General features: G+C 35.1%; 1 protein-coding gene across 1 annotated transcript in view; it reads right to left on the bottom strand.

The window, feature by feature from the left end:
- The window catches only part of vrk2 (VRK serine/threonine kinase 2), a 74682-nt gene extending 52863 nt beyond the window's left edge, over positions 1–21819 (bottom strand). Inside the window, exon 1 of the transcript XR_001480335.2 lies at positions 21783–21819. The gene's annotated coding sequence lies outside the window, so the exon portion shown is untranslated. The remainder of the gene's footprint in view (positions 1–21782) is intronic.
- Positions 21820–22040: the final 221 nt, after the last annotated feature.

Genomic DNA, 22040 nt, shown 5'->3' on the forward strand with positions numbered 1-22040 from the left:
ATTAGAGAGACGAAAATGATCATTTTGTCTGGATTTTTTATGACTCATTCTGTGCCATGCATAACATGTTAAAACACCCACACCCACTACATGACACAGGCTAGTGAGATAGAGAAACTCACTACCCATACATGCTGTTGCTGACTGATATAGAGTGCTTAATTTGGGTAGTGGTATAGATTAAAAAGCAAGAACAATGGCAAAGCAATAAAAATCCCATGAATAGTTTTGTGTGAAATCTTTCAAATTAAAGTCTGTAGGAAATGGTACAAAAGGTAGGCTTGATTTCAGTGTGACGTTTGTTTCACTGAATGACTCAGTTGGTGAATTTATGCTAAATCTGTTTGAATGATAAGGCAAATCTGTTTATATTGCAGTTTGCAATGCAAAATATACAGGTTGACCCAAAACAGCTACTGGATAACTTACAATAGCAGTATACTAAACAAGATTTAAAACGGTGTTTTGATTATTGTTATCCAGATAAACTCTTTTGTGACCACTGTTATAATATACTGTAATGTGTAATCTGCATCTGACATTCATCCTACATATTGAAAGTGTTTAATAACTGCAACAATTAATTTCAAAGTTTTATTTTAAACCCTAGTAATATTACTGTTTGTTTTTGATTTGTTCTGCACCATGTGGGAACAACTACTTGGCTTGTACTTGGCTTTGAGTCTAAGAATATGCTGTAATACTTCCGTAATTCTATTGACAGTTATTTCAAGCTTCAGACATTTTAATTACAGAACGGCCTTTGAAGTGAACAATATAGATATTACATAACTGCCCCCTCCAAAAAAGTACTTGCGAAACATTATTTGTGAGAGTTCCTGAAGTGTTCTAGATTGCTTAAAGAAAACATTTCAAATGTATTTCATTGCATCATTTGAACTTTTCAATTGATCATGAAAACTGTTGTGTTAAATAACTCTTACAATGACATAATGTATTTTGGAAGTAGTTTTTGTAACACTCAGAACCGCTGTTCAAGAAAAACTAAAGAACTATTCACAAATTACAGTACATAATAATATACAGAGAATCATGAAAGGTAAAAAAAAAAGTAAATTTTTAAAAAGCTTCACTAAGAAGGCAAATCCAGTTCATGAAAAGATCATCATTACAGGAACTAAATTTCGACTGAAACAAGTGTCGGTGGTATATTGTTCTGTTTTATACAGTATATGCAGTATGTTACATATTATGAATATGGAGGAGACCCTTATTAATTAATATTTTTGTGATTTGATGACAATCTCTGTATTATTAAGTTAATGCAGAGGGACTTGCAAGTGATAACACCAGTAAAGGGACTTCAGATTGTAGCTGATCCCAGTGGCCCAGACATTAGTGTTGCGAGACTGGGTCATGTCAATAGCCAGCTGTATCCACTAGCCAAGTGGCAGAGCTCAGTGTGAAGAGTTACTGGAATGGGGTGGGAAGGAGCTGACCAGGCTTTTCTAAATATAAAGAAAATATACATGTGACACTCTTAAATTTGCTGGAAACAAAAAGGTTAACTATCTAGATTTATTCCAGCTTTTGGACAACTCGTAGCTTCTTTTACATTGACTGATACATTTCTGTTTACTTAAGTAAGTCTTAAGTCTCTAATGTACAGTCTGGAAGGTAATAAAACAGAAATGGATAGGTCATGGGTATTCATTAAAAAGTGTATGGGTGATCAATTTCAACTCATATTTTTTATACTGTATGTGTAGTTTTGCAGCTTTTGCAAATTCATTAAAAGTTCCTAACTTTTTCCTGTGGTGTTTACCCAGAAACCTCGGATAGATTCTTTTTTGTTGTTGTTAAGCATCAGGAAATGCTCTTCTCCCCTGGCAGTCCAGTTTATTTCACTCAGTACGTAACCATCATGGCAGGTTCATTTAGGAGGATCTGTGTGAGGATTCAAAAGAACCATATCCTAATATCTCCATGTCCTGCCATGTGAGATGTCCATTTTTAATATCCAAAAATATGGTAAATATTTGCAAAGCACCAAAGTTCTATCATGTATTATTTTTCTGATAAGACCTATATAAGTCACAAACTGAACTACCTCTGTAATGCATAATTTATATTGAATACATTTTTCCTACATTACTTGCAATATCCTTTTGTATTATTTATGCTGTGTCACTCATTTTACTTATTTTTCCTTAATTTAAAAACTTGGCACCTCTTTCATGGTTGTTGGCAAGTGGAGAGGTTGGTTGAGAGCAAAGGTAGGTCACTATGATGAAGTGCATGATGATCAGCCAGTCATTTAAAAAAAAATCCAGTCTTCTGGCTTTTGAAATGCGATCGCTGTTTTGGGGTAATAAGGCGGTGAGGCATATGGTGGTAGCATGGCTCAAAGTGAAAATGGCACTTCAGGGTAATATTTATGCTTTAGATCCCACACTTTGTCAGCTTGTGCCTTTCAGTGGCCAACTGATTTTATCCAGGATAAACTCTCATTCTCAACAGCTGATTAAGTGTTTCTAATGGACTTAGCCAATGTTTAACTGATAGAGGAAATGCTCTTTGCTCTTTGCTAATGTGAATGTCATGTTTTACTGTTATCATTAGGGTTGTAGGTTATCTCTACGAAGACATCTTTTGTTAAAAAAATACTGAAAATATTTAGTTACAAATGTTTTGTGCAGGTTATTACAGGATCAACGTACAGTAATGTTTTGAATATGTTTGTAACATGCATCTTGTTAATTAGAATATAGTAATAGGCAGATTTTCCTGAGTATTAAAATATGTCTAGGCTATATCTGTGAAGCAAAATCAAGAGACTTACAGTTGTACATGCTTTTTTGAACACTCGTTAATTTATTCTGAGGTAATTCAGATTTAACATATTCTCAAAGCAGTTCTATACAGCTCAAATTATGCCAAGTGCAAATTTGGCAGTAACTTAATATCATTTCCAGGCATCTCCAAATGTGTATATATAAAATTAAGAAATCCTTTTTGAGACAAAAATTAATATAAAATAAAATCTGCAATTCTCTAAGGCTTTACGAAGGTGCTTGTTTGTTTTTGTCCTTAATGTACTTTTATACTTACAGCAGGTTATAATATTGCCATTTGGTGTTAACTGAAGCATTGGTGTTTTATTATTATTTTTTTGGTTAAGCATTTGATGTATCAGAATGGTTTGAGAAAGACACTGTTATTTTGGGGAATTCCTTAGTTTTTCTTAAGTTGTTTAATCCTGTGTATTCCAATGAGAACACCCCCCAGAGGTCCTTCAGGAGTCCTTTGGTTTGTCTAACCCTTCTGGCACTCTGCTCATGGAACAAACTGTCTTCACTCTGACAAAACTGCTCTTAGAGTTGGCTAAGTACTGGAGAATTCTATTCCTCCTAAAAACGAGGAGCTGGAGCCTTTGAAAAAGTCTATAATAAAACATATATTGTTCATATATTAAGAATATTATTGATAATATTGCAGAATGTGTGCAATTGATTGATGACTTACTATAGGTCTGTCTACAGGACAGATACATTCCTACAATCAAATTAAAGAAAAGCTAATTTGAGGTGTTTTATTTTACTCTATATCTACTTATTTACCAAGTTATACTTATGTTTCTGTCTTAGGTTCTACTTTTATAATCTCAGCTCAGGAACCATTCATTGAAATGTCAGCCTAAAGGGAACACATCATAGTACGACATAAACAACACACAATTCAGCCCTAAAAATGGTTTGGCACTAAACCTATGTGATTAGGTTCTGCTCTCTGTGGGTCTAATGGGCAGCTTTGCAACAGCTTAGTGAACAGGAGAACTGGCACAAGCATAGTGTGGAGACGCTATTTAATAGCAAATGGAAGATAACAGAAAAGAGAAACTGTGTGACATAAGTAAACGACAAACAACAACAGACCATTACTAATTCCTGCTGTTACTTCCTTTTATAGCAGAATAAACAGGACCATCACATAAATTCTTCCTGAAAAGTATTATTGCTGACAGGCGTGACCTCTGTGCGCCTGCAATGTTTACCCATAACTCATAATTAACAAAGACATTAGAACTGCCACAAGAGGATTCTAAGCTCTATTTCTTTCTAACTGGGCAGCACTAAATCTGGAAGTGCTCCCAGTTCAGCGATTTAACATTTCAGGAAATCCTGGAGAGGCAGTGCAAGACTCCATATATAGAGCATACTTTGGGATTTTGGTTACACAGATATGGCTGTGATAATTATTCAGTCCTTGTTATTGCTCAAATTCTGCACCTGATCCCTGTTACATTAACACAGCACACTGCTGGTTATTATAACATCAAAGGCTATAAAATAACATGTTCTCTGGACAATGTGTGGATATTTCAGTTATTTAAAAAAAGATTTTCTTTGCCCAGGGATTTGATATTTTACATTGAAGAATTGATGAGCTGAATTCAGTTTGCTTTTTATGTAGTACTTATTCATTTATTGTGGTAGATTCTATCTGCTAATTAAAAAATATAAAAAAATCACTTAGAATTTTGTCATATTAAATGTGAATCATGGAACCATAGGAAAGGTCACTAAAAAGAGGAGGTCATTTTGACATTTTAGATTGGCTGTTAGAAGGTAAGTGTGCCAAGGATCTCATCCAAAGTTTCTTGAAAAAAGCTGGGCTCTTGGCTCCCACAACAACAGGCAGTTTTTTTTTCCAGAATCCCACAGCCTTTGTGCAAAAAAGAGCTTCCTGTTCTCTATTTTACATGCACTTGTCCTTCCTCTTCATTTGTGTCCTCTGGTTCATGTATTCATTTATATCCCCTCATAGCCATCTTTAGCTGAGCATAAAAAGGTTTTACATTTTTTCCCACATTGCCGAAAAGATGAACGATAGAGTATGTATCAAGCACATTGTTTCCCATGCTATGTTTTTAGTTTATGTTTCTGCCGCCTGTGCGTAATGGCTATTAAATAACACGTTTTTTTCCACCTCTTTAATCTTTTTGGATTTCCTATGCAGTTTCAACAGTGTTTGCTTATCCTCCTATTTTGGTCTACTGTGCGAACATGACTAGTTTAGTAACTATACTAGAATCTACTGTAGATCATCAATATGAATCAGGAAAGGCAGCGATCCTATAAACCCGCATGATACTCCACTTCCTACTGTACATCATCCCAATTTGAACATTCACCCCTTGTCTGCAGTCTTTGTTTCCAGCCATTAGCCAGTTCTAAATATAGATGCATTTCCATGAATTCCTGCTTCTTGCTATTTGATAATTAATCTTTTAAGAGGAATTTTATGAAAAGCTTTATAAAAATCTATAAGTACCCTATCATATGCTCTTTTTGCAGTATGTGCACTATTGCTCTTGCAAGTTACTGTAGTTAAGCAAGATCTGTCCTCTAGACCCTTCTTGTCATACAGAGCATCGTCTAGTTCAGTTCAGAGTATCATTGCAATGACCTTCCAATATAATAGAAGTAAGATTTATTGGTTTGTAATTATTTGATTCCATTTGATTTGCATGGTACTGTATTTTCTGTGAACTTGACTAGTTAGCTATCGTACACCAGAGTCCAGATGACTGACAAAAATTAGAAAGAGCTGTGGTCCTAATACAGATTCCTAGGGTACTCCAGTAATTACTGTACACTACCCCCATTTGTGCATTCACTCTTTATTCGTACTCTCTGTTCCTGTCCACTAAACAGTTATTTTTTTGTACCATAACAACTTTTACCTTTGTCCTTTTTTTTCTAGTCACTTTATAATATCAGAGATATGAATGAGTGAAACCCCAAGTAGAAATGCTTTCACAAAAGTTAATACTGTAGTATTCATACCTACAGTATGTAGATGTCTTATAAGGCTATGTGTGGTTGGTGAACAGAGACAGGACTATGACCTCCAGTGCAATCTAAAATAACTAATCAAACCTAATCTGCATGTGTTGGGTCACTGGGAGGAACCACCTGAAAACAATCCACACAAACACAGGGAGAACATTGCAATTTCCAACACAAACAGAAGTACCACCATTTGGTGGTACGAATTAGCAATGCTAACGGTCACGTTAGTGTGCCACCAAGGTACTGTAAATAGTAGTCAAGCTGATTACAACTGAAAATCTTGGTTTGTTTCAACAGCTGGAGAGGTATGGAAATGGAAAACTATAAGAGCATTTTTTAAATAAAGTACATTGTTCAGAAAATAACTTTTCCATTTAAAAAATGTTTAACTTTTTCTAAAAACTCTTAAAATCAAAATGTGTTTTTTTTAAAAAAATATTTTCATATCAAGTTAAACTTTTTACTCATTTCATTAAAAATCTTGTTGCTTGTTTGAGAAATAAATCTGTAAATGTTAAACTTTTGTGTAATAAAAAATGATAAGAATTCTTTACAGACGTTATGATCTGATTTGCAGCACCAATGTAGTTTTAGTTAATGCAGGAATCAAATATAATCTTGGAGCCTCACTGCATTTCATTGTTTACTGTAATATTTTGTTAAGATATGTTTTAAGAAAATACAGTAGCATAGATTATACTTCAGGGAGTTCCTGCAAGTTGAGTAAGGGATTTATCTTATTACTCTGTTTTCAGGGGAAACCTACAATCATTACATACAGTATCAGTCTCTTTCATTTCAGTCCATTCCAGCCTGTTAAATTCCATTCCAATAATTGTTAGCATCCCGCTGTAGCTGTAGGCCTATTTTGATAGCTGACTATGGTACCTGTTGGTTTTTGTTGACTCTCTGTGGTCAACTACCATCAGAGTAACTAGTGGTACTTGGCTGTTTTTTTCTGAAACTCTCGCCTACAAAACCTCTTACAGATGCTTCAGTTCTCTGTGGACATCTGTTCTCACAATATCAGTGAAACACACACTCCATTGCAACTCCACGGATTTAATGTCCCAATGACTCATAGAACCATCTATGTGTTTTTAACCAGGGAAAAACCATGCTGGTGAGCCGCCCCTTCAACCTCAAAGCTGTTAGAGATATACTCAATTCCAGCTTTTTTGGCAGATATGCAAGCTCAAAATGCACTAGACAGCTCACACAGCATTACAAACTGAACACTAACGCTTAATTGTTTCTGCAGTTCTTTTTGTTACAGTACAAGTCAACTGTATTGCCTATAAGCACCTGTCTTTTCATCTCCCTCATCTATAACATAGCTGTCACCCTGCTTTTAAATAGATTTGAAGGAATTAACACCAGGCTATGGGGTGCTCCTGTTGGGCCACACAGACAACATCTGTGCCCTCCACTAAAGATCATGGAAACTTGCTGGCACACTGCAGCAAAGTGACTCTGTAGGAGCTGGAAGAATTCCAAACATCTGAATTTCAGCCAAGGAACGCCAATATGGATAAGACAAACAAGTGCGATTTGGGGCAGATTTTGATTTAACCATCTGATTTAATTGACAGAATAAATGCACCTGTCATTGTGTAATATTTGTGAGATTAGTTTTGGCTTTGATGATGAGATAATATGAAAAAATGTTAAAGCAATAGAGCAAGGAAATCTGTACTGGGAGATGTTAGAGTACTTTATGCATAGCTTTTATTCCAGACAGCTTTAACCAACAATATGTTATAATACCTTGTTCATTGACTAGAATATGTAAAATGATTCAAACCACTTTTTTTCTTTATTTTACAGAATTGTTTCCAAATTGAATCTCAAGACAGGGAAGATGTGTGGGTAGATACTTCTCCACAGAGCAATATCAAGGTTGGCTTTTGAACAGGCTCATGGAGGTTGTACTATTTATAGGACTGGCATATAAGCAAATCACCTATTATCAAATCTAAACAAAAGGCATTATCTGAGGAACTACTTTTGTAAATACCTACATTATCATTTAAAGTTCAATTAGCATGCACAAATGAACACAAACCAGTGGCCAATTTATAGAATGTGTGCTGTAAATCACAAATCTGTTTGTCTGACTAGTAACTGAGACGCACAATAATACATTTTGTTATAAATTTGTTTTAAAAGAACATTTACGCTGAGGTTGTATTCTAGTTACATGTTATGTGTTGACAAAGCAGGTTACACAAATGATCCTGAGGTTGCTGGTATTTACTACACAGAAAATTCATTGCACATTAACGTTCCTGATTGCTTTCCACCATTTTTTATCTATTTCTGTAAAATATTACATAACCGTTATAGGAAAACATTTCAGAAAAATGAAACTTTACCTATTGCTAAGGGATAAGAAAAACGGTACTGGTACATACTCACATTTGCATTTGATGTATATTACCATACCATATGTATACTGTACATCTCTATGTACAGTGTGAATATACAGTATACAGTCCATATATTTCCAAAAATAAATGATATAAATAGCTTTGTCCTATAAATGGTTAACAATTTTTAAATATAGCTTACAGCATCAAATTCTGACAGGAATTTATAAGAAGCATAATTTAAATTTAATTGGACTAAACCTGACTAGCCTAGGTCAATAAGAAGAGAAAATCAGTAGCATTAATCAAGATAAAATTATCAGCTGATTAATCAGTGTTCTAATTACTGCACTGCAGTTCTTTCTTTGTTCAGTTTTAATTACTATACTTCATTGTCTTTTCCATATGGCCAACATGTACTCACACAATTCCTTGTTCACAGCATGTGGAATCATTAATATAGAGACTGCATATTTTATTCCAAGCGCATTCCTGTAGATATGTGCTGAGCTAAAAGACACAAAACCTTGTTTTGTTTTGATCGCAAAGGTTTATGGAAAATGTTTACTTATTCAGCCTTCATTCTTAGCAGGAGCATTAACATTTGGCAGTGCTGAATTCGTTTCAAGGCAATGTCATACATTTTTGCCTGTGATGTTGCTTTTAGTGATAAGTGCCAGGATTGATGGGGATCTAATAAATTGTTGAATAAAACATGTTCTGTTACCACAGGGGCTTGAAATTAGCAGGGCAAAGTGGTGATTAACCATCCTATCATATTTGCCTTACAATTCTATTTTTTTTCCTGTTTGGCACTTAAGATTGGAAACACTCAGATAAAGCTTTTCAATTTAAATTCCCATTATTTTATAGCATCAATCCATTATTTCTAATTAATACTTAAAAATAAGTGTATTTGTATGAACAAGAAGGACAAGCGATATCTTTGGAATACCAAGCCAAGGGTGTCTCAAGCTTCTTTGGAACATTACCCATTTGGTTAAAATACAGTTTAGTTGTAAATAAGGCTTTCTGATTTTGACAGACTGTTGGGCTCTGCTGAACCCCACTGGGCTCTATGCCTCAGGGTCAGAAGAATCTCTGCAACCAGTCAAAAAAACATTAGTTTCTACTTGCTTTAATATTAGGACTCCCTATCCTGAGCAGGGGGAAGAAACCATTTTACACTATTGCAAGAAAAAATGAGAAAACTCTTTGGGCCTTAAATAGTTTGGCTTCTACAGTACCTCCCAATACTCTTCCTTGATGTGAGCATCAAGCTTAGTCACTTAAATATTTCTTCTGTGGAAGCTACAGACTTTCAATGACTTTTACATAAAATTTTCTTTTAATCTGTAGGTTTCCCATTCTCTTGGCTTTTGCTAATGCCATGCATTCCCCTTCTTACTCAGCTCTTTAATATTTCTGTTCTTAATTCACTTGTACAGCTCTTTAGCATTTTTCTAAAATGTGTTGTTGCTTTAACACATGAATAAGAATCTACTGGCAAGGTTATAGCTACAACTGTGGATTAAATTACACCAAGGGGCATTGTTAAGCCCCATAAATATTTCACAATTAGGACTGGAAGAATCTTCATGATTCTGAACCTTAACCCTTGACTCATCAAGCTTTAACATTCTATAAAAAAGAGTTTTTGTTTGTTCTTAAGAACCCTTTAGATTTAAATAACTCTCAATGACAACTACAGTACAGCTTCCTCTAATACAATAAACATTTTTGAATATATAATTCCTGGAACTGTATCGTAAGTGTTGCATGAATTATTATAACATTCATAACAGTTGAATAAACTTCTTTCACTTGCAGCACCTCATACTTTCCTTAGTATGTTTTTTCTTCCCACAATCACCAATTTTATATTTATTTTCTCGTAAAAGGTGCCAAAAAACTGGGGAAGTATTTTGTGCCCGTAATGTAATTAAAGGGCACTCACACCACTTTCAGTTTTGTCTTCAATAGGGACCTTTTGAGGTTTAGTTGCTCAAAGGTAAACTTTCCACAAAATAATTATGATTTTCACTTTGTCAGTTTGCTTTGGTAAATGCTGCTTTATACAGTACATTTTAGATTAAAAGCTCTTTCCAACACTGACATTTTTATTTTTACAGTGTTGTACTTCTGTTATACTGTATGTCTCTTATGCTGAAGAGAAGGATTAGAGTCAAAACATTCTTTTAATTCGGACATTTAAAGTCAGTGGAATTCACTGTTCTATCCCTAAATAGTCTAACTGCACTCACTTAGATGTGTTTTATAGGAAATGGCTCACTGAGAATTTTTTGGAAAGTCCGATATTGATCATGACAGTGATCGATAAGAATGTAAATGTAAATGTACCTTAAGGACATCCGGTTTCCAAACATACAGTAGCTTAACATCATCCACAAAAACTTTAATATCTTCTTTTATGTAGAACTAGTCCTCTGTGTTTCAGTTGCAAATGTGCTGCTGCAAGTTGTCTATTCTATTAATAATATATGTACTATTGCTATAGTATAAATTCTAATGACTGTTATATTCATTTTCATCACCATTGGAATTTGCTTGATCAAAGTGACCTAGATAGAAAAAAATAACTTAGTGTTAAGTTAAAATCACTGAAGACATTTCAGGCTTCAATAAAAACGATGTAACACAAAAAGCCATTGCTGTATATACATTATGTGAGGGTTTTGAAGGCAGTATAATTATAATAATTTCTTTATTAATAATGGTTATGGTAGTATACTATTAGTAGGTCTTACACTACAGTGGAAGTATCACCATAATAATACTAAAAATATAAGGTATTGATCAATAAATATTCATGAGCCCAATGCAATCACTGTTTGTGAGTTTAGAAATACACTGTAAGAAATATCAAACAGAATAGTGTAATGTCTGCATTTTAACATGTGTGCATTTCATTTAAATGTCATTTAAAGTATATTGCAAACAGAACTGAAAGTTTCATTAATATTGGAATTTTGGTCTATTTCAAATAATAATTTTCACTGGTCAGCTGAGAGCCCCTGATCTCAACTGTAAAAATAGTTACATGTGCAGATTTGCTTTATAAAAAAAAGCCAGGCAGAAAAGGACAATATTTACTGTTTACTTTGTGTCTATTGTAGTAAATGAATAGTTATCCTAAAACAGTATTTAGCTGGTGTTCTCATACCATTTAGCACTTCTGATTGTAAATGATAACTGTCACATAGTTAATTATATACTACAAAGGCTACATGCTGTCTGTTATTTTAGTGTCTTTTTAAGTTAATTAATATAATTAGTTTTTTTAAAACGGGGTTAGAAACTAAACTAAAAGTTTTGTAAAACAGTAGTTTTAACTTTTACCCAATTAGTATTCATTTATGCAGGTATTGTACAATAGTATCAATAATTGATACAAAAATATAGCATGAACCCCAGATAAAGATATTCTTTTTTTTAAAAAATGCATTTTAAAATAATCAGTTCATGGTTGAGGGCTGCATTTCAAATCTTCACTAAGTGAATTACACAGAAATATTGGCATTAGCACAACATTTTGTACCTACTTTTCCCTCAACACTGACTTTTGCATAAGCCATCATTATTTATTTAATTTAATAAAACAGGTTTCAGTACAGGAAAAGAGACAAGAAACAAATTAAAATATATTTCTATCTCAAAAACAGTGAGAATTAAAAAATGAAATTAAATTTAAGAAGATACTAAACTACTACTATAAGGTTTTCATTTTTCAGGTAAAAATGTGATTTGTTTTGATTCTTCTTATGAACCCATGTAAGTGGTTTGGCAGCGTTGAAGGATTGTATGCTAAGCCAAAACTGAACAAATTCATTTGCACCAAACACTTTCCCTGTGCTTCTGACCTGTATACTGGAACTCAAAAAGGTTGAACACTAAACAACAACATTATTGTCTTGAGAATCCCTTGTTTCAAAACTGGGAAGTCTCTAGTCACATGATTACCACTTTTAATCGTCCAAAGACAATCCTATAGAAATGTTTTTAATTTAATAGAAAGGTTAAATTCTTATACTGGTTGAATAAAAATTTTCTTGGATGAATATGATATATAATTATTAAAGCTGTCAGATTGAATCTCATGTGGTTTACTGTGTTAAAGCAAATTATTGTGGACCTACCCATTCTTTCATATTAGTACAGTAAATCCCACTGTATTACCAGTTTTAAAAGACTTTTATGGTTTTCCAAATGTCTCTACTGAAATTTTCTTTTACTTTACTTTTGTATTAATACAAAGTATTAATAATATTTTTTACTACTGAAATAACATTTAAAAATATTCCAGTGTATGAACATAAATGTTTAAAAAACAACGAAAGACTGCAGTCTCTTAGCTACCTTTTCAGCCAATGTCTTAGGTCTGAAGCTACAGTGACAATACTATATATATTTCCCATTTTTGTTTAAATTATTACTGTATATACAGTACATTATGTGTGTGTTAATTAAGAAGTGAAAACAAAAACAGGAAAATTCTAGTCTATACACACAAATTCCCATCCCTTGGCTCTTGGTTTTGTATTCTGCCTTACAGGCACATGTAGGAACAAAAGTATCATCTGATATTGATATCAGAGGGAAATATGCAGGAGAAAAAAAACATATTTCTGTATACAGCCATTTGCACAGAGCATAGCAATCAAGCACAGGCTCAGGACCGGTCTTCAGAAAAAGCCGATATTGCCATCTAATGGTGACAAGGTGTTAGAGCATAAATGGAAATGAATCTTGGACAACAACCAACTCTGTAGGAACTCACAGATAATAATCAGTTTCTCTGGGCTTGTGAAACTGGCTCATTAAGCGTCCTTTTTAACAGAAAATATTGGAAGCGATTAAGCCTGCATTACTGAGTGGGCATGAAATGGCTAACCTCCGGCCACCCACAGTTCCTAGGTGGCTGGCGCCGTTTTATGCATGTGGTGTAATGTCTTTACTCGAAGCACTGTTTATCCATCACCTGCTTATTTATCTCTTTGCATTTGGCAGCCTTATCAATCAATGTTGAACTGTCACACGATGTTATTTTTCTTTTAAATAACATTAAATGTTCGAGGCTGAAACAGGACAGTTGGTGCTTATCATTTGGATTGTAATGTTCGGCCCTCCATGTTGGTAGTGGTCACTCAGCTGTGTAAGAATTTTGTTCGTTCTCAACTCTTACGTCAGAAGGCCAAGGGCATTTAGGTGGGTGTAGGAGATCTGAAAATAGACGGGCTTTTGAGATTATTTCAACGGGTTTTTCTATCATCTTGGCGTTTTACAAAAATATTTATATGTTCTGGGAAATGTATTATGAATTGCTAGTACTGCAATTTATACAGAATTAAAAGTACAGAAAGAAAATGTATTCTAAATAAAGGCATTTCATGGTGCACTACTTCTTTTCTTTTCAGTCGTTTAAGGGAAGTATCTAATTGTATTATTGGATTACTCCAAAGTTTCAAAGCACTGTCAAGGCGTCAGGTTTGACAGAATTTCTGTCTTGGCCTAGGGCCAACAAACCTTTCTCTGTACAAACAGGTTTTCTTCTTTCTGTCCCAGCCTTAAAGTGTCTACCGATAGGGGAATGTCAGATCTTTTTAGTCTTGAATTTCAAAGCAGACTTCAGAATTAATTTCTCCCCTTGATCTTGGCTTTGGTTTTCAGCAATGTCTGTCAGTCTAATTCTGATTGCGAGGCTGGATACTGCTTTCCCATAGTAATCCGCATTTATTTTCCTGCACAGGAAGGACCAAGGATCCAGGCAGTTTGGGATTCAGCAATAGCTGTCATTTTTTGACTTCACACAGACACTTTCTTTGTTCAGTGTTTCTATTTGGGGTTCCTGTTTATGCTGGATTTCTGAGGCTTTTTTATTGTAGTCATTTAAATTTCACATAATTATTTCTGAGTCCAATAATATGGAAATGTAACTGGGAGCACATAATATAATATTTTAAAACCTAATAAAGATTATAATGTAAAATTGTAAATAACAAAATTCATCGAGTCCATTCTTCAATGAATAAATAACAATGGAATGTTAAATGTATGCTTTTCATATATGAGGAAACATTCAAACAAAATGTGAAGGGTACAGTTAATTAAAACATCCCTGTGAAGTCATGAGTAGCAGCTTATGAAACAGAGGTAATTCTAAACACAGCTACAATTACATATTTGTCATGATGATTTTGTTCTTCCTTTGTGATCAGTACCAACCTTCTCTAGCAAAAGTAAGCCGACTTACTCAGAAGTACCAAAGCAGCCAATAGCTCTGATCTTTATTACTTATGGTAGGGTATTTTTGTATCACCAAATGCTGAACAGGTGTGAACAATGCACTACTTTCAAGGTTGTCTCTCTCCACCTTCACTGTTTCAGAATGCACCTCAACCTTAACCTCCAAAGAGTGTCCTCTATACCGTACCTCCAGTCTAATGAACCCACTCTTCACATTCTTTAACCTTGCAGCCTTTGTTACATGTCACTTAGGAATAATGTGCCAATTATGGCTGTATTTATTTTGGGATCTGGACCTCTGTTCATTATTAGTGCACCTGAGACCACAATAACTTACAGCACTTAAGCTCAAAACAGCTGTCAAAGTGAAGTGGCTTTCATTCTTTCAGAGTTTTACCTCCACTAGGTCCTTAGTTTGTTACACCTGACGTGCACACTACTAGTTGAGTTTTTCCCTTAACATACATGATACCGAATCCTATTTTATCTCTGTACAAATGCATTAATGATTTTGCTAAACTTTCTCAAATAAAAGCACTTGCTCTGAGAATCAAGGTGCAGCCAAAAATAGAAATTTAATCAGAGCAAACTAGCACAACATTCGTTCAGTTAATTAAAGGGTTCACTTCATTTATCTGTGTAAAAACATGACAAAAAGCCTGTTTACTGCTCTGTAACACATCAGCCTAGACAGACTGCTCTCCTGAAGATTTAATAAATTTCTCATTGGATGTCACTCTTATCTCCCACTTCTAAACTTTTAAGCTCACTTCCAGAGTGCTCTCTGTTAGTTTCTCCAAGCACTATTTTTATGTAGAAGCTGGAAGTATTGCTTATAGACAACAGTTTACTGCTCTGTGTATAGGTGTTCAACTACAAGAAACAGCAATAAAAGGAAGATGCTCTGAACAGTAAGTAGTTTAATACAAGGATAGATCTTTTATGTGCTGGCAGGTCTTTATTAGTCTGTGGCAATTTCTCTGGAAAAAAAATGATACTCCAACATTACTCATTTTGTTTCAAAGTGAAAGAATTCCGTATAGTGAATGCTACTCAGATCACCCCCAAAATTCCCTTCCCCCCTCCACACTGCACACCACACCACTGACTCAATCACTCTTATCTCTCATAAGTGGAGTAATAATGGTGTTTTGTTGTTGTTGTTGTTTCTTTCTCTCTCTCTTTTTTAACTGAGCATATTTTAGTTTGCAATAAAAGCAAATCAGTTTTGTGTGTATATAATTTCAGAAGATTTGCCATAGATGTAGTCAAAGCTAACAAGCAGATGGATGTGTTTGAATGCCATTATCTTGTGTACAATGATATTATCAGTTTCATGAAAAATTCAGGAGATTCGTCCTGCTTTAGTTGAGGGGAGAAAGGAAATAAAAAAAAAAAACAAGATCAGACTTGGACTCCCTGAGGGGGTCACATTGCATCATTTAGCAGGAGAATGAGCAGTGCAGATAGAGCAGAGGTGGCGGAGGTTACCGCCTGTTTTCCTTATGGCGTTCTTGGCTCAGTGTCCAACTCTAGCCCCGCAGCTGTAGGTGGGCAGCTCTTGGGCCTGCTAAAGCATCATGCCGTGACATTTTTATCATCCGTCTAAGAGGAGAAAATAAATTTGTTCGCAGAATGAAGTTGGCAGGCTAATGCTATCTTGTCACATTCCAGACATTTTGGGGTCTGGCCTCAGCCAGATGAAGCTGGAGCCAGGGCCAGCTAATACATTATGGGCATGTCTCTACACATAAGGATTTAATATCAAAAAGAGTAATGAGTTACCATAAACAAAACACACGTGAAAGTTATGAAACGCGACAGGATTGCAACAGACGTTTATGTATGTATTTATTTATTCGCAAGGCTTGATCTTGTTTTCATCATCCTTAGTTTCCTTCAGAGGTTAGAAGGTGGGAAAGAATTTAAAGGGCAATCAGACTTAGAACAATTATATTTGTGTGTTCAGACCTTATAGAAGTTTTTTATAACATGTAATAATAGCATTCGTTAAATTTAGCAGCAAGGCAATGGCACACACCTTGATTTTTTCACGCTATTGGTGCTGGAGTGAAAGATTCAAAGCAGGAGATGGAGTAATTCTCTGATGAATGATACTGTACCTCATTTTATTTTTCACTCTGTAACCTTCAATTAATTTTTCTTTTGTGGTCAGTTTTTAAACTACAGCATTTCAAACCAGTTCACTGCAAGCAGATTTCTTTATTTTAAAGACTTTCTATCACAGATTCTGTTATAGTTTTTTGGAAGTATTGTACCAAATCAGAGAGAAATATACCTATGAAGGTTTTAAGGAAAGATGGACCATGGATATCCCACATGTTAGGGAGTAGGCTATTTCATGACAAAGAGATATATAAATTATTTAAATGTCCCTCAGAATACCAGATCTTGACATTGGAAATAGACTTGTGCAAAGAATGGTTAGCAGTACATGACTTTGAATATGTTTATGGACAAAATAAGTCAAAAACCTTGAAAATATTTTAAAAGAATAGGTGATTCATTAAGCTGTTTTTATATTTTCCTTATTATATGGCATCTGAGGCAGTATCAGAAGACTCAACTGATGACTTGTTCTTTTCTTTACCTTTTCCCAGGGTAATATGTTAGGAGGCAATTCCCTTTTGAAATTTGAGAGAAAAAACATAACACTATAAACCCTAAACACAGCTTATCAATCTGTCATATGCTTTGTAGATATCTATATTTGAATATGTATCATCCTGCTTAAAGATTTTAAATGAATGTGTTATTCTTTGGCTGGGACACCCAAATAGCAATTTCTAAAAGCTTTTACCCACAGTGCAGCTTGGATTACACAAGCCCGGAGATCAGCAAAGTGAATCCACCCTGTGTAGGAATTCCCAAATTGCAGCTGAAAACAGGCAGAGCTCCTTGGGAAATGTTAGGAGTTGTAAAGTAAGATGGCAGCACAGTGATTCCAGTGGCTTACTAGAGACCCGAGCGAGTGGCTTATATCAGCAGGTGGTGGTTTTGTCTTACTGTAGGTACAGTATGGTACTTTATCTCTGTTTTTTTTCCCTGAGTTTGTACATGGACAGTACAGTACATGTCTTAAGGCACTTGTGTGTGCGTGTGTACACACCACTCTGGTCCTCTTTCGTCTATGCAGACTAAGGGTAAATGCAGGATAAAACGGTGGCAGTTCTACAATGAAATGAAATCTACAATGTACTGTATTTGGCAGAAGGTGACACAAAGGAAGGGTGGGCAATGTGTTAAAAGGCACACAACACTTACAGCAGCATCTTAGGTATTCAACATGGTTTCTGGGTATTTGCAGGTACCTCTAACAGCACAACTCCTCCTTCACTAAGCTGGTCTGTTGGTGAATGGACTATGTCAAGGTTATCGCTGAGCTGGCTGATATTTCCTTGAGCAATGGACAATCTCTCTCTCTCTCTCTCTCTCTGTGTTCTTTCAAATCCCCCCAAAAATGAGTAAGGCATACCTGTAAAGAAAAGTTCTCCAGTCACTATACTTTCCCAGCCAATAGCAGATCGTTTGCCGTGACTAATTGAATAAATGAAAAACTACCCTTCCTCGTGTCGTCCGCTGTACATAATAAAAAGAGGAGTTACACCACTTTCTTCTCCCCTTTGTCCTGTCAGCTCAGTCCTTGATATCATCATCCACTGACATTTCCAGATGTGCCATGAATGCTGATGCAAAGGGGCCACTCCAAGCCCTCCCCTCTCGTGTCATTAAAACTGGGAACGTGGCTGCTCCCCTGGCATTATTGGCAAAGCTCAGCATATACTGCCGAGTAAATTATTAATGAAGAGAGCTTCTGTCACAGTGTGTTTTACCCACAGTTAAATGATGCAGTGCATATAGAGCTGTAAATGCCTCCCTACTCCCTGGACTTCTACACGGTATTTATGATGTGGTTCATATTGCACCAAAGCAATTAATTTTGATCAAGAGCTGCTCCACCACTGAGCACCCTTCTCAAGAATTTCTTTTTCCTTCTACTCCATCCTCAACAGTTCTCTCATCCTTGTGAGGTGGGAGCTTTATTTTTTCTCTTCAGTGATGTCATGTATGGGCTTTAAAGAAGTGTCAGAGTGAAGGCGTATACAGTATGATGCCACATGCTTGTGCCCTGTGAAGTTCTAACTTCCTGAGCATGTCACTAACTTGAGGGAGAGGGAAGTGCAGTAGCAGCGAGAGAGGAGAAAAACGTCTGGTTTCAATTGAAAAACCATCTTCCGTCTTATAAACATCTTGTACAAAGGAGGAAAAGTGTATAAAAGAGCAATGGTGGAGTGAAACATTACATGAATCTTGTTTTGTAAACCTACATCTTCTTGTATAATATGCATTGTTTTTAGTATCAGAAGAACTAATACACATGACCATTACGTTAAAGGAAGTTGAGAGTGAACAGACAGTCGAACACTGATATTCACTCTGGTGTCTTCCGATTTTCATTCCATCCTGAATTCTTAATGACTGGATTTGAGTCAGTTATTCTCATAATTTATCTACATTACCTCTGTATCCTGGTTGACTACACTATTCTCATTGAGAATTTTAAGTTAGCGACTGTACAGTATAAAAGGTGGAGGACAGCAGACATCCAGGATAACATCCAGTAGAACATCACTGTAATAACACACTGAATTCAGAAACAAATGGTGCTATTATGAAAAGGTACTGTGTAAGCTTAACCTACTGTACTACTTCTAACTGACGTACTGTACTAATGAACATTTCAGTTTAAAGTGCTATTACTTTAATACTTAAAGCCCTTTCAAAAGTATCTGGCAACCTTGCAAACTTTGCTTTTTAAATGACAGAGTATTAAGTTAGCTCAAAGTTAAACACAAATTTGATCTGTAAAAGTTACATTTTGAAGACAGAAACATTGCTGTAGTTTCAAGTGCATAACAGTGATGGATTGTATACAAGGCTTTTGGGTCCAGCTATTGAATCCGTCTGTGGCTGCCTGAGAAAAAGACAACAGGTGCAAGATTTATTGCCTCTGTACGCCACATTTGTGGAACTATGTAGGCAAACCGTCAATCAGTTTTACGTCTGACGTGAAATAAACTAGCCCTTATGTGTTGCATTTCCACAGAGAAAAGCATGCTGCATGACTGCAATAACATAAAGTATATATGTCCTGTACTGAGTCAAAAAAACAAGAAAGGGTGTCAGAAGTTTAGAAAACTGCAGAGGTACTGGAGTATGTTGCATGATCTAAAGACATTTGTCACAATGAGAAGTTATAGTGGAACTATGGGAAGTGAATAATATCCACCTTTTACATATATTAGATAGTACCTCATCTTGTTAAAAATTATTTTCACATGCAATTTAGTATGTTGATCCCAGTGCATTTTTAATGTTAAAAGTCTAGACTTCACAAAGTAAGGTCTTACAGTTTGTCATCACATTGAATTATGTTGTTGTTTTAAGTATTTTGTTCTGTCAAAGAAGGCTATTTTGAATTTTGTCACCAAAATGTATTGCTTTCTGTAATGCAAAATTGACAGTGCCACGTTTGCTATTCCTTTCTGGCATTAAGCTTAAGTGATGTTTGTTAATTTTTCTACTCTCTGTGATAATTTAGGGGATGGATGAACTTTTTTTTAACCTACTCAAGATGACCAACTTTATGAATTACATGTGTCACTACTTCACTTCCCAAAAACTACCACTAATGCTTATAGTAGTAATAGAAATAATTGTCTTTTAAAAAATCTTTTGAAAGGTATTATTATAAGTATTATAAGATATTATATTATATATCTTCACACCCGAAGAAGGCTCCACAGCCGAAAGGTTGTGTTTTCATTCTTCTCTTTTCAGCATGGAATAAACCTATTATTTGTTCCATTATTATTATTACTGGCATCCCATCCAGAGCATTTGTGTGTTCCCTGTCCTACTTTATAGCCTGTGCATATAGGGTAGGCATTAACATGCTTTGGCCATTACCATAAGTGGCTGGCTAAAATAGATGGATATCATGATTTTTGTATTATTTAGATATGTATTATATACTGTATGTACACTATATACAGTATCTATTTTTCAGTTGAATTCTTTTTGTTACCATTTCCAGCTTTTTGATTTCTTACAACCAACTGCTACAGTACTGTACAGTATATGTTCCTGAACCTAGCATTTTGTTTTCTAAAACAAAGTCTACACATTCAAAGAATATGTAGATTTCTACATTTGGAATAAAATGTGTATACATAAATATCATCTTGGGAACTATAAGGATGTTGTTTTTCTTTCAATGCTAGATTGATCATCCTTGCAAATTAGAAAAATTAAAAATGAAAGCAATATAAATGTGTCAATCAAAGCCTTGGTGTGCATCTTTCTTTATTTCTCTTGAAGGTCTATATGCAAAGAAAATTCCATTTAACAAACTCAATTTTAAAAGCTTCTTGAAGATCTGTGTAAAGATTTGTTTATACAGCTATAAACACCTTTAAGGATTTTATTTATTTCTATAAATACCACCAGTGCGCGGAATTTTCTCTCTTGAATTTCAACTGCTGAGATAAAATGGAAGCTACTCTTAGCTGGCATGTTGCTTATTTCTCTTTGTAGTATGAGAAATACTAATTGATGCTTCACTTGTTATAAACATTTTTGGATGACTAAATATAATCTGAAAAGATGCCACTAAGTTTAACATGAACTCAACCATAAAAAAAGCATTAAAAACTCTTGCCCTGTGGCTCAGTCAACAATGTGATACATTTGTGGCAGACTGTAAGATATCACCAGCCAGAGACCAATGTTGACAGGCTGTCTCCTAGATGGCCTGTGTTGAAAACATGTGGGAAGAGCAATATATATAGCGGTTTACTTATTGAGCCCAATATCAGTCATGCATTATGAAGTAAGCCTGAAAGCAATGTTATCACACTTCTTTCTCCTTATTATAGGTGATTAAATCTAAACCCCACTTAATTATATTATGCAGGTTCTACACTCTCCCTTAAATGAATACACAAAAATGTGTAATATGACATAGTGCATATAGACGGCATTATACTAACAAAACAGCTTAGGGAATTTTACAACTCATTTTCTTCAAATTAGACCATTTAAGACAATTATGGCTAAACTCTCCTCGCAGACAGTAATACAGAATCCTCGATCTGGTGGTAGAATCTAGAGAAAGTCATGAAATATTACCTGGGAGAGAAGCTGTGTGCACTGCGGGCCTGCATTGTCTCTTGAAGTGTCACCACCAGGGAAAAAAAAGGGTCAGGAGTCACATATGCATAACTAAGGTAATAGAAGATTTATGACTTACTGAATATGCAGATCTTCTCTGTGTGTTTGACCAAGCTCTGCAAGCTGTCCTTGGATACATCTCTGCATTTTGAGAGCGGGAGAGAGAGGGAGCACAATGGAAAATGCACAGACAAATTAGACACACTCTTTCTTTGAACGTTTAGGCAAGATTGCACGCGTTCTGCAAAAATGGCTATTAGTCTTTTTCTCAAGGGATAAAATTTCCATTTTTTTGTTCATTTCAGGCAATTTGAACACCATGTGCTGCCAGAATTCA

Source organism: Lepisosteus oculatus, chromosome 17 (genome assembly GCF_040954835.1).
Source record: "Lepisosteus oculatus isolate fLepOcu1 chromosome 17, fLepOcu1.hap2, whole genome shotgun sequence".
NCBI lineage: Eukaryota > Metazoa > Chordata > Actinopteri > Semionotiformes > Lepisosteidae > Lepisosteus > Lepisosteus oculatus.